This window comes from Gigantopelta aegis, chromosome 6, assembly GCF_016097555.1.
Source record: "Gigantopelta aegis isolate Gae_Host chromosome 6, Gae_host_genome, whole genome shotgun sequence".
NCBI lineage: Eukaryota > Metazoa > Mollusca > Gastropoda > Neomphalida > Peltospiridae > Gigantopelta > Gigantopelta aegis.
Genome location: NC_054704.1, coordinates 37,371,544 through 37,388,447, shown reverse-complemented (window position 1 = coordinate 37,388,447; position 16,904 = coordinate 37,371,544).

Here is a 16,904-nt window from a genome sequence, read left to right as displayed (position 1 = left end):
TGTTTGCTAGGTCTAATGTTTGCAGCATACAGTTGTGCACACATTCTAGTCAAGTTATCTTAAGTTAGTCGTGTCCCTGCCTAATAGTTGGGTATCAAACATTTTATAAAAAATGGCTCAAATAACCCACCTTCTGGGGTAAGATGTGCCAGATCAAGGGGCAAGTTTATCAATATACTGTACTTCACTTGAAGATTGTTTTATTCGAATGCAAACAAATTCAAACATAATAAAGATCGTAATTTGAAACTCCAAACATATTAAGCACATACCATAATAGGAATGTCTGATAAACATATTGTAAGACTGAAAACATTCATTTTAATTATGTCTCTCTATAATAGTCTACTACGAGAGATTTCTCGAGAACATATCTCACAAATAATAATATGCTTTCATGACTATATAACATACCACCAATCACATTAAATCATAGATGATAAAGTCAAGATAGTAAAATATGTTGTGTGATAACCTTAGGGCCATTCAAATATTACGTAACGCTTGAGGGGGTGGGTGGATGTATGTACAAACGTTATGTAGCGTTACATGGGATGAGTGTACTGAACAACATTACGTAACGCACTTTTTTATTACTAAAATATTTTGTTTGTTTTTAATGTGTTTTTTACTGTCACGGCAACAGTATTTAACGTAGCTAGTTATAGCTATAGTTCTTCCCACAGGGAACGCCTTTTTCATACTATAAAATTTACTACAAATTATTTATTTCTAAGCGATTGTTTTCTAAACTCCACACAAAAATAGTAAAAAAAAACCCACAATTTTTATTTCCAAACCACTTTTACTTTTCTTGTTAAGTAAAATTAAACTGAAATTATTTACAAAAAAAAAAAAAAAAAAAAAAAAAAAAAAATGTGTAGGAGGATGGGGCAAACTATGGATGTAAACACTCGATGATTATAAATAGAGTTAAAATACATACATATCTGCGCCATTGGCGTAGCCACGATTTTATACTGCCCCCCCCCCCCCCCCCCAAATCCTGGCTACGCCAATGGCGCAGATATGCATGTCTTGTATATGCAGGTGACTCGTGTGTGTGTGGGGGGGGGGGGGGGGGGGGGGGGGTAACCAACACTATGAAAGTATGTATGTATGATTTTATAAAATTTAATAGTTTAAAAAAAAGTTTGATTGGTGGGTAGCATGACCCCGTGCCCCCCCCCCCCCCCCCCGCACGTCATTGATCAGCGCTTTCTAAACCAAATCAAATAAAATCAGTTTATTCATAAGTACATAAACTGCACCTTAAAATTATATTACACCCATAGTATGTCTTATTTGGAAATGAGGGAGGTCTCCAAGCTTTAAATAAAAAAAATATTTAAATTTCGGGGTCTATGGTTTAGCGGGTGTCTTAATATTGATACAAATATTTGAACGGACCCTTAGGCTGTATCCATTTTCCTTCTTAGATTTGTGATTTTTTTTTGTTATTAAAGTATAAAATTAAAGTTTGTTTTGTTTAAAGACACCACTAGAGCACATTGATTTATTAATCATCGGCTACTGGATGTCAAACATTTGGTAATTTCGACATATAGTCTTAATGAGAAAACCCGCTACATTTTTCCATTAGTAGCAAGGGATATTTTATATGCAGTTATAATGCACCACCCATAGACAGGATAACACATACCACGGCCAGTCGTGGCACACTGGCTGGGACGAGATATAGCCCAATGGACCCACCGACGGGGATCAATCCCAGACAGACCGCACATAAAGCGAGGGCTTTACCACTGGTCTAAAATATTCATAATCAAATCATTTTAAAAGTTGAATTATGTGTATAGTACTGTGTGTTCTGGGTATTATGTAACCTAATCACTGTTAACCAGCCAAAAGAAGAGAAAATAATGTTGGACGTCTTCCCCACATCCGAAATTAAAATTTGCAATTATGTGGAACCCAGGTTTCCCTTACGGGGCCTCTTTGTCCGGGGTTCGGACGCTTGCATAATATCCATTCTGCCAAGTCAGCTGTACCGAGATCAAGTTTAGAGGGAATTTTCTTGATGACGTCACCGAGAAATACCCCATCTTTTCTATCTCCATTTAATGAGAGTTCCCATTTTTGTTTATGACAAATAATTGAAATATCGTAAATCATGACACACTAAGATAACTTTACGATACCTTCGAAAATCTGTCGTATCTTAAAATTCCGACATTCGTATTTTGCTCGTAACTAGCTACGATATGTCGTAGCTAAGATGGCTTCGAAAATACGGGCCCTGGTTAACGTCAGACCTGTTGAAGGCTGTTCCCAATGTAAACATTCTTTGCAGGAAGCTACTTGCGTTTTAGCTTCAAAATGTTTAATTAAAAACGCTAGCTAGTTCCGAATGGGAGCGAATAATGGAGAATTGAAAAATAAGAGGTAATGAGTGCTATAGAGTGTTATATTTATTTATGCAGTTCAACAATTATTGCTGTAAATGGATGTTCGAAAAATGAGAAAAATATCTTGGCCCTACCTGAAAATTGAAAAAACAGTCGTCATGCGCATTTCCTAGTAGATAACACTTCTTAGTGACACGATAACACTATCAGGTTTCGCTTTTGTAAAGGCGATGTATATATTATATAAATGATTTTAATAATGAACACTACCACTTCCGTTGTTTTTATAAGCGGTGGTATCTCCCCTCCCCCAATATTAAACATTTCTAATATTTAGTAAAGAATTGATGAATAAACAAATGACAGTATGTAAACATTATCAGTTACGACCAGTTAAATCAGCAATTGAGGATAAAATATCAGACACGAGTTAGTGGACACAAAAGACAGAATGACCGTTCTGATCACCTTCCCACTCCTGCTTCCTACGCCAATGTATTACCTTATTGGCAGTTAGAGTTAAATATTCCACATGGTTAGTTGCAGTTTGTTTTGGACCCATGGGCCTGATTTGCTTCAGTTTAAGCGTGATGCATGTGTTGTAATTATATCTTAACAGCCTTTTGATTTTGATGAGTGTCATTTCAAGTTACTCTCTTGTTATGCAAGACCCGGTTAGCACTTCATATTATTATGTAAATTATTTTCACACCCTGTTGAGTTGCAATTGACTTTTCATCTTTTAGTTGATTAGTAACTTTGCTGATTTCCACTGGTCTAATCAGTATTTCAAGATATGTATATATCTAATGCAATAGTACCTACTATCATGTCGAGATAATATAAAAGATTATTTGTTACTAAGTGAAAATAGTAGCTGTCAGTAGTAGCATCCTGAAGGCACATGTTAATCTTCTTTTGATACTAGATTGTGTGTTACAGATATTATTTATTTAATACCTAATAGAAATAGGCACTGATTAAACAATATGTTCTGAATTTACGAAGCTTTTTTTTTTTACCTGCATGCATCTAACTACATATATTTACAATGAATAAACACAAGAAAAACAGACGTCGTAAATTCAGCTTAATGTATTATTTATAAGTATAAAATATCCATTGCCAGGGCTTGCACTGTCGGTAGCCAAATTGGCCATTGGCTAATTTTTACAAAAAATGGCTAATAAAATTTACAAGTGGCTAAATTTTTGGCTAAGCCATTTTCTGCCTTCTGATGTGAACAAACGGTTACATAATCTATCATACACCTCAAACATAATAATAATACCAAATATTCAATTAGCGTAATAGCGATCTCACGACTGGTAACAGAAACATGTCATCCAGAATAATCATCCAGGCCGAATGATGTTTGCTTATCTTAATAATCACGCCATTCACGGTTATTAATTTTAACGGCATGCATTCAACATGTATGACAGCAATGTCTGAAAGATCTGTAACTTGTTATTTTAACTTTGTAAAGTCTTTGGACAAAAGTAATAAAAACAGACCGACAATGCGTGTCAATTTGAATACACATGCCAGTTCAGGGCCGAAAGACATGTAGACTATCTCATGGCTGAGTTCAGCCAGACCGAGCGAAAACAAAACGTTCGCTAGACTGGTTTGTTCGCTTCACGTTAAACCAAATGGACACGACGAACACCAAATATACTACTCAAAAGAATTTAAGGGTCAAAAATTTATAACCAAATAAGTTTCAGAGTGTATTAGATTGATGATGTAAACTACACCAAAAATTTAATTTATTGTTCCATATTTACAAAAACCCACAAATAAACGTCACTGTATACAAGAAAGTCACATGACATGCTGTCAAAGTTGAAGGTTGTCAAACATGGATTTTACACATTAGAACATTCGTTTAATAGTGTGTGAATCCACCCCTGGCGCGAATACACTCGACACATCGTTGCCTCATGTTGTTGATCAGACGTCTGAAGAACTCTTGGGGAATGGCCTGCCACTCTGCCATAAGTAGTTGACCCAGATCATGAAGGTTGGCCGGAGGGGCATGGTTATCCCGAACTCTCCTGCCTAATTCGTCCCAGGCGTGCTCTATTGGGGCCAAGGCAGGCGAATATGCTGGCCAATCCATCCTGGCGATACCTTGTTGTCTGATAAAGTCCGTTACCACCCTGGCGCGGTGGGGTCTGGCATTGTCATCCTGCAGAACAGCCCCGCCGCCAATCTGCTGAAGGCCTGGGAGAACCAACGGCCGGATAATCTCATTCAGATAGCGGATTCCATTCAGATTGCCATCCACCACATAGAGGGGGGTCCTGTGGTGGATAGAGATGCCGCCCCACACAGAGCGTCGTTGAACTGGAGACTAAACCTGGACTCATCAGTGAACATCACTCGACCCCACTTAACACGTTGCCACCGCAGATGAAGTGTGCACCAGTGACGTCTGGCCGTTCTGTGACGTGGTAGGAGTGGTGGTCGAACAGCCTGGCGACGGCAGCGTAGATTATTGGCTCTCAGACGATTGCGTATGGTTTGATCAGACACTCGAGTTCCTGTCGCAGTCCGCAGATTGTCACGTAATCGGCGTGCAGTGGTTGTGCGTTGACGTAGAGCCATATTGGTGATGTAGCGGTCCTCTCTATTTGTAGTGCTTCGGGGTCTTCCCGAACGTGGACGATTTCGAACAGAATTCGTTGCTTGGTACCGTTGCCACAGTCGGCCAACGACACTCTGACTGACACCAAGTCTCAGAGCAACATTTCTTTGCGTATTGCCATCCTGAAGCCAAGCAATAGCCCTTCCTCGATCTTCGATAGTCAGTTGACGTCGTACCATTGTCGAATTTGGAGTGTGCACCGTACACGAACGCAAGCTCCAATTATACGGAAATTCAGCACTGGGAACATGGAATACACATGCAAAGCGTGCAAATAAAGCGCTTTGTGAAAAGGCAAGTTATGGACACTTAGCAGACCTTTCGCTTTCGCCCTAATTTACGTGCAAATGTAAGCATGTTTTCGCCATTAGAACTAGTCGACAGTGTCAATGACAGTGGATTTTAATTCATTTATGGGTTGCTTAGACCCACTTTCGTCAAAATGGAACAATATCATGCGTGACATTATGGTCTAGCTAATATAATTGACATTCAGAAAATAATGTCGAAAATATCGTCTGACCCTTAAATTCTTTTGAGTAGTATAGTTCGTGAACATTAGGAAGAACATTCGTTGGCTGAACTGAGGACAGCTATGTGCGAATATACATCATGCTTCAGTCAGCTGACACCCACGTGTCGAGAGATATCGTTGTGGACATTAAACAATACGATTACACAAAAGTAAATTTGTAGAAAAACAACAATTGTTCGCATCAATGAATACCTAACTGCAGTTTTTGTTTATTTCCTTTGTCTTTGTTAATTTCGTACACATGGTCGAGAGAACGCATTCAGATCGCGATCGTGGAAAATAGAACATGCATTTATACAAATTGCAGTACACTGAATAAAATTAGTTTACAATAATCATATTTGTTAGATAATTTTAGGTATAAATTTGTAAGACTGTGAGGTGACATTTAATAAGTTAGCTGAATTTTAAAATTTTTTATTTTTTAAATGGAGTATACCGTGAAGTCGGCATTCTTAGCCGAGGTATTTTGTAAGCAGAAATCACAAGCATTTAACACGATGCTGAAATCACAGGGCCGTACCTTGACCAAAATCCATGGGGGGGCACTAAATTTTATAAATAATTTTTAACATACTATAAAGATTAAACATTTCTATGCTATTACTGGAGATATATAAAAAAAAAAAAAAAAAAGGACAAGATTCTCAGGGGGGGGGGGCAGCTGCCCCCCCCTGCCCCCCCCCGGAGGGTACGGCCCTGAATCAACAGCAACAACATGGCACAAATTATGAAATTGTCTTCGGTGGGGAATTGATGGATTACTTAAAAAAAAGTTTAAAAAAGCAACAAAAAAAAAGCAATTCAAACTAACATGAAGATTGCTATTTAAAGAAATAATGAGCTCTGTATTAAAAAAAAGTTCTCAATTTTTTATTTGGGAAAAAAGGAAGAAAGGAAAAATAACACCCTCCATAAACATCCACCCACCCCCATACTTCTGTATGTTTGTTAATTTAATGCTATAGGCCTTAGAAGTGGGGGTGGGTGTACTGGCTTCCAACTCTGAAGATAATGCATAACCCAATCCCCCCCCCCCCCCCCCCCCCCCGCTGAAAAATCGAAGTAATATATAAACTGCCCCTACCCCCATTGAGGTTTTGTTGTTCAGATTTATTCCAGTTTGTACACAATTAGCTGAAAAAGATGCATTTTCATATTCATATATAAATACTCTACAGTACTGCGTAAAACAATTTTGGCTAAAGCATTTTCAATATGGCTAATAAAAATTCCATTTGGCTAATATTTTGGCTACAGGTATTTTCGATCCAGGTTGAGCCCTGGATTGCTGCTAATGGAAAAAAACCCATGTCTTGTTATCTCATCCCATCAGCCTGTCACTTGTTCTCACATGGGTTCATATGAAAATATTTGTTTCTATATAGCCTTAGTGGCTATAACATTTTTATTAATATCAGCAGGCCCGTGGATTTTTGTATGTACCTTTGCCTGCCTGGGGGACACATACCCTGAAAAGGACAACCCCTGTTGTCCAGGTCTTTCTCCCAGTATATTGGTTTAAACAAACACACCCTCTAAACCAGGCCGGAGTACTCCCATTTTACACAAAAAGCACTACTTTTGCATGGGCCGGAATTACCACAAACAAGTCTTCAATGTCAACAAGTTACACATGTTTACAAACTTCATGATATCCCCTGTCACTTCAGTCAAATAGTTGCCACTTCATAGCTGTCTGCCATGAAATAATCACAGTCAAACAGCAGACTACTTGCGCAGTCAAATTTCCGGATTTTGGACAACCATATGGGAAGATAACTGTAATTTGAGGCCACATGATGGTAAATGGTAAATTTGTCTCAGCTACATTCATTTATTTTAAAAAAGCATTTGACATGATAGATCATGATATACTCATAAAGAAACTAAGCATCTATCACTTTGATTCAAAATCTCTAAAATGGTTTGAATCATATTTCTCAGGTAGAAAACAAACTGTTGTTGTTCTTGGCAAAGCCCTGTCTGATCCTCTTAATCTCTCATATGGCATCCCACAGGGATCAATACTTGGCCCCACTTTGTTTGCATTATATATCAATGATCTGCCACTCTATGCAAAACATTGTGTCATGGATCTGTTTGCTGATGATGTAAGCTCCACATCTGTAGCTGATGACATATTTCTGTTAGGAAAACATGTCCGGTTAGATTTTAATGAGGTGAGTCTTTGGTGCAACCATAATAAGATGTCTCTTAACCTAAATAAAACTAAAATCATGCTTATTGGTTCTTCTAAAAACTGACCTTGATTGCAGAAACCACAATAGCATTGACTGTATATGTAGATCACATACCAGTGCAATGTTCCACTTCTGAAAAACTTCTTGGTGTACACATTGACCCAACACTGACATGGGCTAACCACATAAATGCCATTATTAAAAAAATCTTATTTATTATAAATTTTTTGACAAAACAGAAAATATCTTGACCAAAAGACCTGATTAATATTCTACAGCTCTTACATATTACCTCACTTAAACTATTGCTCCACAATTTGGGAAACCTGTTCAAAACATTGTATAGAAAAACTTCAAAAATCCAAAATCAAGCTGCAAGATTTATTACTGAAAAAAGCAAAGAAAAGTCCACTGCAGAAATAATCAGCTCTCTCAAATGGCTTAAAATCAAAGCTAGAATTGACTTTAGAACCTGCTAGTTTGTCTTCAAAGCCCTCAACAAACTAACTTCATCATATCTAGACACAATGTTTCAAACAACTTCAGAAATTCACTCCTTGAATTTGAGGTCAACTCAACATAGTCACCTTTATGAATTAAAACCAAGAACAGAATTTTATCGCCATAGTTTTTCTTGCAAGGGGGGGGGGGCTAAACTGTGGAACACACTACTTTCAAAAATAAAATATTCTCAGTCCCTCGCCTCATTCAAATCCAGTTATTTTAAGCACTATTCAAATAATAATCAATTTTAAGATATACCTTTGTTGTTGATTTTGATGTGTTTGTTAAAATAATTATGATGTATTGAGTTATCACTGACTCAAGTTTCTTAACAAATTGATTTAAATATTATGTAAATATTCATAATATGTGCTATTGTTGCTCATGCTATACATATTACATGTATGTTGATGTTGTTTCTTTAAATGTATGTATGTATGTATAATATCACATATAGATTAGAGAGGGCCTCATGGGAGACCAGTCACCTTGTACTGAATGTGTTTACCCTCTGAAAATAAAGAATTTTATTATTATTATTATTATTACAAAACATTGCTTTCCTTTTTTTATCTTTTTTTTAATTTGCATTTACAACAATGCACCAGATTGTTTAGAAACCACTGACCAGCAGGACTTTGGGGCGTTTTTTCAGCATTTTATGGTTACTTATTTTCAGTCAATGATTTTTAAATGTGTGTGTAGATGAACGAGGAAAATAAACTTAGCAGAATGCTCCAGATCTTTCATATGTGCATGTGGCTACTATGAAGAGGCATATTATATAAACAATTGGCTTTCAGATAAAATAAAAATAAAAAATTGTAGAGTATACAAGACACATTTATGGCATATTATGTTTTCTGTAGGCCAGATGGAGTTACAAATAATTGAAATTCTTATTTAAAAATCATGAGAAAAAAACATACCGGTATGTATTTAAAGTACAACAGTAAATACATGTAAGCTGTAATATATACTACTACTATTATTACTACCTCTATCTGCAACTGTTACTGCTATTACTACTACTGTATGTGTATGTAAAGGTCAGTATAATTTGTAGATTTCTTTTGAGGCTTTAAACTTATAGGCTTCAATAACACAAAAGAATAATGATAATTTTTTTTTTTAAATTTAAAGTGGATTTGCGAAATTGCTTTTTAAAAAATGGAAAGAAAGAATGACATTGTTGAGTAAAAAAACACCCAGCAATAAATACTGATAAAATGTCATTGTTTTTTCTCTTCATAATTAATTCAGCACGGTGCTAGTGAATCATCTCGGCTTCATTAAGTGGGTCTCATCTTCAATTTATATCCACATCGGTGTTGGCCACACTTTGATTGATTCAGGCAGCCGGTGTGGGAGAGAAACCTGCATATTTTCCAGTAATTTGTGCATTTTCCTCATTAAAACACAACTCTGAATTGCTAATTTGACAGAAAACGTGGCCCGCTGTTATGAATGTTGACTTGCATCTCATCTTACTCTGTGAACAGTAATTATGGACGCGTTTGGGTCAAGTCTTTAATGCTCCAGTTGCCCAGTGAGCCTATGTTTTATGTAGCACTTGTGTTTTTTAAATGGCTGTGATATTGTATTCAGTATTCATCTTACTATGCAATCGTTTAATGATAATTATGATGTCTGGTTTGTGTTGGTATTAAATTAGATCAGTGGACCATATAATATATCTTTAAATTCAAATATGTGCCTGTCTTGGGTACATAGTGGGCCATCCTTCTTGACTTCCTCACATAGATTTGCTCAAGATTACAGTCACATTGTCTGTTTTGTCATGCAACAACTTTCTATGAATGACTCCTTGACTCTTGGGGCAGGACGTAGTAAAGCACTCGCTTGATGCGCGGTTGGTTTGGGATTGGTCCCTGTCAGTGGGCGCATTGGGCTATTTCTCATTCCAGCCAGTGCACCATGACTGATATATAAATGTTTTATTTAACAACACGCTCAACACATTTTATATATGGTTATTTGGCGTCAGACATATGGTTAAGGACCACACAGATATTGAGAGAGGAAACCCGCTGTCGCCATTTCATTGGCTACTCTTTTTCGATTAGCAGCAAGGGATCTTTTATATTGTCAGTAAAAATGTATTCCTCACATAACGATGAGAATTTGTGGCCAGTAGTGATTAAAATCATTAAATGCTAAAATGTATCACATATTAAAGCAGGGGTGTAATTTTGTGTTAACTTTAAATGTTCAGAGTATAAAATTATATAAATGGCAAGAAACAATTTATTTTATTTTATTATTACATGTGTATGTGTTGAAATGACTTTGATCGTGAACTAATTGTAAATAATGCACAATGATAGTGTGTGCCAATGTGTACAGAATGGCCTTAAACGCTATGCAAGTTCACCAAAGAACATATCCCATTCTCATTGTGAGTGTTATTATCATCAGATGTTTCAAATGGATTATGTACAGTTAAACTTGTCTATAAAGACCACCTAAGTAACAAGAAAAAAGACCTAATTCACAAAGCTTTCTTGAGCAACACTGCACAGTCCTTGGGACTCCTTGCATATATTTTTGCATTGCATTGCGAGATCATAAAGGTATGAGAGTTTAATTAATTAAGTCCCTGGGTCCCTGTTAACACCAGAAGGGCCATGTGAAAGTTCCCTTTCTAATCATACACTCAGCAACATTAATTAAGGCCAGTAAATACTTTCTGCATTTTTCATTACGGTACAAAAAAGGTTTTGATTTTGATTTTGGTTTTATAAAACATACAAAGATTGCATTTTTGTTCATTGTTGTCACTGGACAAGATTTACTCAGACATTTAGAAGTCATCTGTGATTAAAAAGTGATGACAAATAATACATGTATTAGCAAAAACTTAAAAAAAATTCTACTGGTCCTTAATTAATTTTGTTGAGTATAGTAGTGTGTGATGGTACATGCTCTTAATTTCTTTTCGCCTGTGGCGATATTAATTGTTTTAGAGGGCCGTGTGCAGTTCCATATGCACTTAAGCCCAGGTGGCCAGTAGTTACGTAATACCTCTGCGAGTGCGGTTTCGACGACCGTGATTTTGGCGACTGGCGACAGAATGTCTGGTCATCTAAGAAAATATACCGACTCTGGAAGAGGTGGAAATATCAGATGATAGGTGAGGTACCGCGTTGTGCCCCCAGGCGATATTCGCTGTCTCTGAGAGTTTTGAATAAATAGCTAGGATTTTAAAGATATCAGGGAGAAACATATTGGAAGGCGTCCAGGGGGAACTTTAGTCCGTCCGGACTGGTAATTATATATTTTCTGCTCTGTGTATAACCTTGATGTGATTGATGTGACTTTAAATATTTTAATACTGTATTATACCAATATTACTTAGACGGTGCTGCCGGTCATCTGACGCAGTAAACTGTAGGCTCACTGTCTAAATAAATATATAAAGCTTAGCCAGTCATCCTAGAGGACCTAGGTAAACTGTAGGTTATTGTCTTTATTGTGATAGGTACCAGTATTAAGTCTGTATTACAAGGTTATTGAATGAGTAGTTAGGGTTAATTAAAAATTAACCAGTTAGGAATAGAGTTGTAATTCCTTTATTAATTAAGTTCCCCTGGAAGCGTTTCTCAATGATCACACGTTATTGAACGAGTAGTAAGGGTTAATTAAAAATTAACCAGTTAGGAATAGAGTTGTAATTCCTTTATTAATTAAGTTCTCCTGAAAGCGTTTCTCAATCATCACACGTGTGGGTGTTGTGTCATGGTGAAGTGATTAGCATATTGTGTAAACTAGACACCTAGAGATTAACTAATTAAGTGATCAGTTCTGGGTTGTTATTATTTGTTGTTGTTAATTAACTACTACGGCAGTACATTTGTCAGCGTAGGTTAATACAGATTCCAAAGTGTATTGTGTTTTTGTTGTGTTTTCTAGTGAACTAAACGTGCTATAATAATATATACTTTATATAAGATCTTATCTCTGATCAGACCTAGACGAGCCAGCAGGTATAACTGCCTGTTACAGAGAGATCTAATAGATATACAGTTAGGAGAGATATTTGGACAATCGTGTTTCATTCAGTTACGGGTATTATAGGATCCCCGTGATAGGAGTGAAAATTGGGGCGCTCGTCCCGGATCTGAAACGGGACACGCATATTTAAAAAAGTATTGTTTGTAAATGGGGGCTTTATAAATTATTTTTACAAATAACTAGAAGTAGCAACGTTGTTCACTAGAAAATTAATTAATAATAAGTGCGTCATATCTAAACATGGATAAGAATTTGCTGGATAGGTCTACGCTCAGTGTAGTGAAGATTAAGCGAGCACGTAAGGCCGAGTTAGTTGAGCGAGTGAGCGAGAAATTGATTTAACATCAGCTAAAACCTTAGGAGATATAAGGACAATTATTATCCAGGAAGTTTTTGGTGATAGTCCTGTTATGGAAGACAGTGAGATTGTTCCAGAGATAGAGATAAATGAGTTAAGTGTAGAACAACAATTAGCTTTTAAAAAGCTTAAGTACGATAGAGAAGATAGAGAGAGAGAGAGAGAAAGAAGATAGAGAAAGGGAAGAGAGGGAGAGAGAGAGAGAGAGAGAAAGAGAAGAGAGGGATAGAGAGAAAGAAGAGGATAGAGAGAAAGAAGATAGAGATAGAGAAGATAGAGAGAGAAAGGGAAGAGAGGGATAGAGAAGATAGAGATAGAGAATTCCAGTTAGCAAAATTAAGGGTGGAACATGAGTTAAAGTTGAATACTGAAGAAGTTAGACGTGAGGCAGGAAATGGTTTTAACATGTCGGAGGCTTATAGATCAGTGCCTGTATTTTATGACCAGGAGGTAGATATGTTCTTCCAACTTTTTGAACGGGCCGCTAAGCAGCTAAATTGGCCGCAGTCTAAGTGGACATTGTTAGGCATGTCTAAGTTTAAGGGGAAGGCTAGTGTAGCTTATAATTCAATGAGTGATGAGCGAGCAAGTCAGTACGACCTAGTTAAGGCGGCAGTGTTGAGGCGTATGAATTACGACCTGAGGATTATCGTTTACGGTATAGCGAGTTGAGAAAAACGCAGTGTCAGTCTTATAGTGAGTTTGTGGCTAAGAAGGCAGGGATGTTTGATACATGGGTGGTATCTCATCAGGTAGAGTCATATACCGAGTTACGGGAGTTGTTGATCTTACAGGACATTAAAAATGGATTACCAGTTAGCTTACGTATTCATTTAGAGGATCGTGATGTCAAAAAGATAGAGGAGGCAGGCATAGCGGCAGATGATTACGTGTTAATACACAAAGCTCAGGCAGTACAGGGTAGCTCTTTACAACAGGGTGATAAGAAGAAATTTCAGCCAGGTTTTTCCCGGGAAAGTAACTATCGGGGAGGGTCATCTAGTTGGTCAGCTAGTCAGGCAAGGTTTGCACCTGGTGGGCAAAGTAAGGATAGGCCTGCATTATCAGCCAATGCACGAACTTTTCGTCCACATTGCAGTTGCTGTAAAAAGGATAACCATCTTGTTGGGGACTGTTTTAAAAGGAAACGCGATAATACGCAAGTGGTCGGTTTAGTGAGGTCAGCTCCGTTAGCGAGAGAGTTAATGGTTAGTCCCATGGCAGAGAAAGTAAACCCGTATGTGTCCACTGGTATGGTTTGTGATGTTAAACAAGAATTGAGTCCTAAGGCAATATCGATCTATCGAGATACCGGCTGTAGTCAGTCGCTGATAACGTCAGAGTTTAGCTGGTATAGAGAATTCAGATACAGGACGTAGTTTGGCCTTAACCTCGGTTACTTGGAAAAATTGGTTGTCCGGTTACATAACGTTTTCTTGTGTTCGAAGTTTGTGACGGGACCAGTCATTATGGGTGTTGTAAAGGACTTGCCTGTTGAAAACATAGGAGTTTTGTTGGGTAATGATTTGACTAGTCAGTGTTGTCAGCCGAAATGTGACCAATTGTTAATTAAAGACAGCCCTTTACCAATAGAAGAGAGTGAGGTTGATGAGATTAGATATCCTGCGTGTGTAATGACTAGGGCTATGGCCAGTAGGGTAACACGATACCCAGAGGATATTTGTGATTTGTCTGATACGTGTGTGAGCCATGAAATTGGAGTGGATGAGGTTATCAGTAAATGGGTAGATAAGTCAACTGACGAACTAAATGTGGTGGAACATGTTGACCTCCCGCAGAGGGTAAATGAACCAGTTGTGTTTGATAGAGGGGCCTTACCTTGTAATAGACAAGAGTTAGTTCTAGAGTAGGGGGCTGATCCAAATTTGTTGGCAGCTCGCACTACCTTGTTAACTGTGGACAAGGGAGTATTAATGAATAAGAGAGTTAGAGATAGAAAGGATAGGAAGCAACTGAGCCATGCTCAGAGCAAAATAAAATCAGTGTTTGATAGGAAGGCTAGGAGTCGGGAATTTAAACCAGGGGATAAGGTGCTGCTGTACCTTCCCATTAAACGGGGTTCATTGCAGAACAGGTATTTCGGGCCCTTTGTGCACAAAAGGGTTAATGAGACAGAGTATGTGATAAACACTCCTGATAGGGTTAGGAAAAGTAGGTATTCAATTTGCTAAAACGTTATTTTGACAGACTGCCGATAGTTCCATTGCTACCTGTCCAAATTGAGAGTCACTCAATTTTCTGTGATGACGTCAAGACTGCAGAGGTCAAGTTGGCCAACGGCCAGATTCTAGCAGAATTGAGCCCCCAGCGAGCAAAGTTGACTACGTCGAAACAAGACAATGTTTCCATTTGTCAGGACCTTCCAACGGTTACTAATACCTTAAGCCAGGATGTGCGCGTGGAACCCAACGCTACACCGATTCAACAGCATGCCTATCGGAGAAAACCTGGAAAACGTGCGACACTGAAAAAGAAGGAAACGAAGTTCCAGTGGTCAGATGAATGCGAGAAGTCATTCAACCGTCTCAAGCAGATGCGCTCCTCGTCTCCCGTGATGGCAGCGCCAGACTACCGAATGCCTTTCAAACTAGCTGTGGATGCCAGTGACGTGGGAGCTGGAGCTGTGCTGTTCCAGGAAGACGAAAATGGACTGGACCACCCTGTAAGTTTCTTCTCCAAAAAGTTTGACAAACACCAGGTGAACTATTCCACTATAGAGAAGGAAGCCTTGGCCATGGTACAAGCTCTGAAGCATTTTCAGATCTACGTGAAATCGGCAGTGCATCAAGTGGTGGTCTTTACTGACCATAATCCGCTCACTTTCATTCACAGAATGAAAGCCACCAACCAGAGAGTTTTGAGATGGAGTCTTCTTCTGCAAGAATTCCCAGTTACCATCGAACATATCAAGGGCACTTCTAATGTAATCGCTGATGCCCTGTCCCGAAGTTGAACGTTATGATAATGTGTTGACATGCTTGATTTCTGTTTTGTTTTTATATATATTATATTTGTATACCAGGGACTCGGAGACTCAGTGTGATTACTGGTAGTCCCCTTATTACATGTGTTATAAATGCCCGGATGCGTCGGTTAACGCACTTTTTGTTTTAATGTAGTATATTTCCCTATTCCTAGAGTAGAGGAAATATCCTTTTTGAGGTGGGGGTGTGTGACGGTACATGCTCTTAATTTCTTTTCGCCTGTGGCGATATTAATTGTTTTAGAGGGCCGTGTGCAGTTCCATATGCACTTAAGCCCAGGTGGCCAGTAGTTACGTAATACCTCTGCGAGTGCGGTTTCGGCGACCGTGATTTTGGCGACTGGCGACAGAATGTCTGGTCATCTAAGAAAATATACCAACTCTGGGAGAGGTGGAAATATCAGATGATAGGTGAGGTACCGCGTTGTGCCCCCAGGCGATATTCGCTGTCTCTGAGAGTTTTGAATAAATAGCTAGGATTTTAGAGATATCAGGGAGAAACATATTGGAAGGCGTCCAGGGGGAACGTTAGTCCGTCCTGGTAATTATATATTTTCTGCTCTGTGTATAACCTTGATGTGATTGATGTGACTTTAAATATTTTAATACTGTATTATACCAATATTACTTAGACGGTGCTGCCGGTCATCTGACGCAGTAAACTGTAGGCTCGCTGTCTAAATAAATATATAAAGCTTAGCCAGTCATCCTAGAGGACCTAGGTAAACTGTAGGTTATTGTCTTTATTGTGATAGGTACCAGTATTAAGTCTGTATTACAAGGTTATTGAATGAGTAGTTAGGGTTAATTAAAAATTAACCAGTTAGGAATAGAGTTGTAATTCCTTTATTAATTAAGTTCTCCTGGAAGCGTTTCTCAATCATCACGCGTGTGGGTGTTGTGTCACGGTGAAGTGATTAGCATATTGTGTAAACTAGACACCTAGAGATTAACTAATTAAGTGATCAGTTCTGGGTTGTTATTATTTGTTGTTGTTAATTAACTACTGCGGCAGTACATTTGTCAGTGTAGGTTAATACAGATTCCAAAGTGTATTGTGTTTTTGTTGTGTTTTCTAGTGAACTAAACGTGCTATAATAATATATACTTTATATAAGATCTTATCTCTGATCATACCTAGACGAGCCAGCGGGTATAACTGCCTGTTACAGAGAGATCTAATAGATATGCAGTTAGGAGAGATATTTGGACAATCGTGTTTCATTCAGTTACGGGTATTAT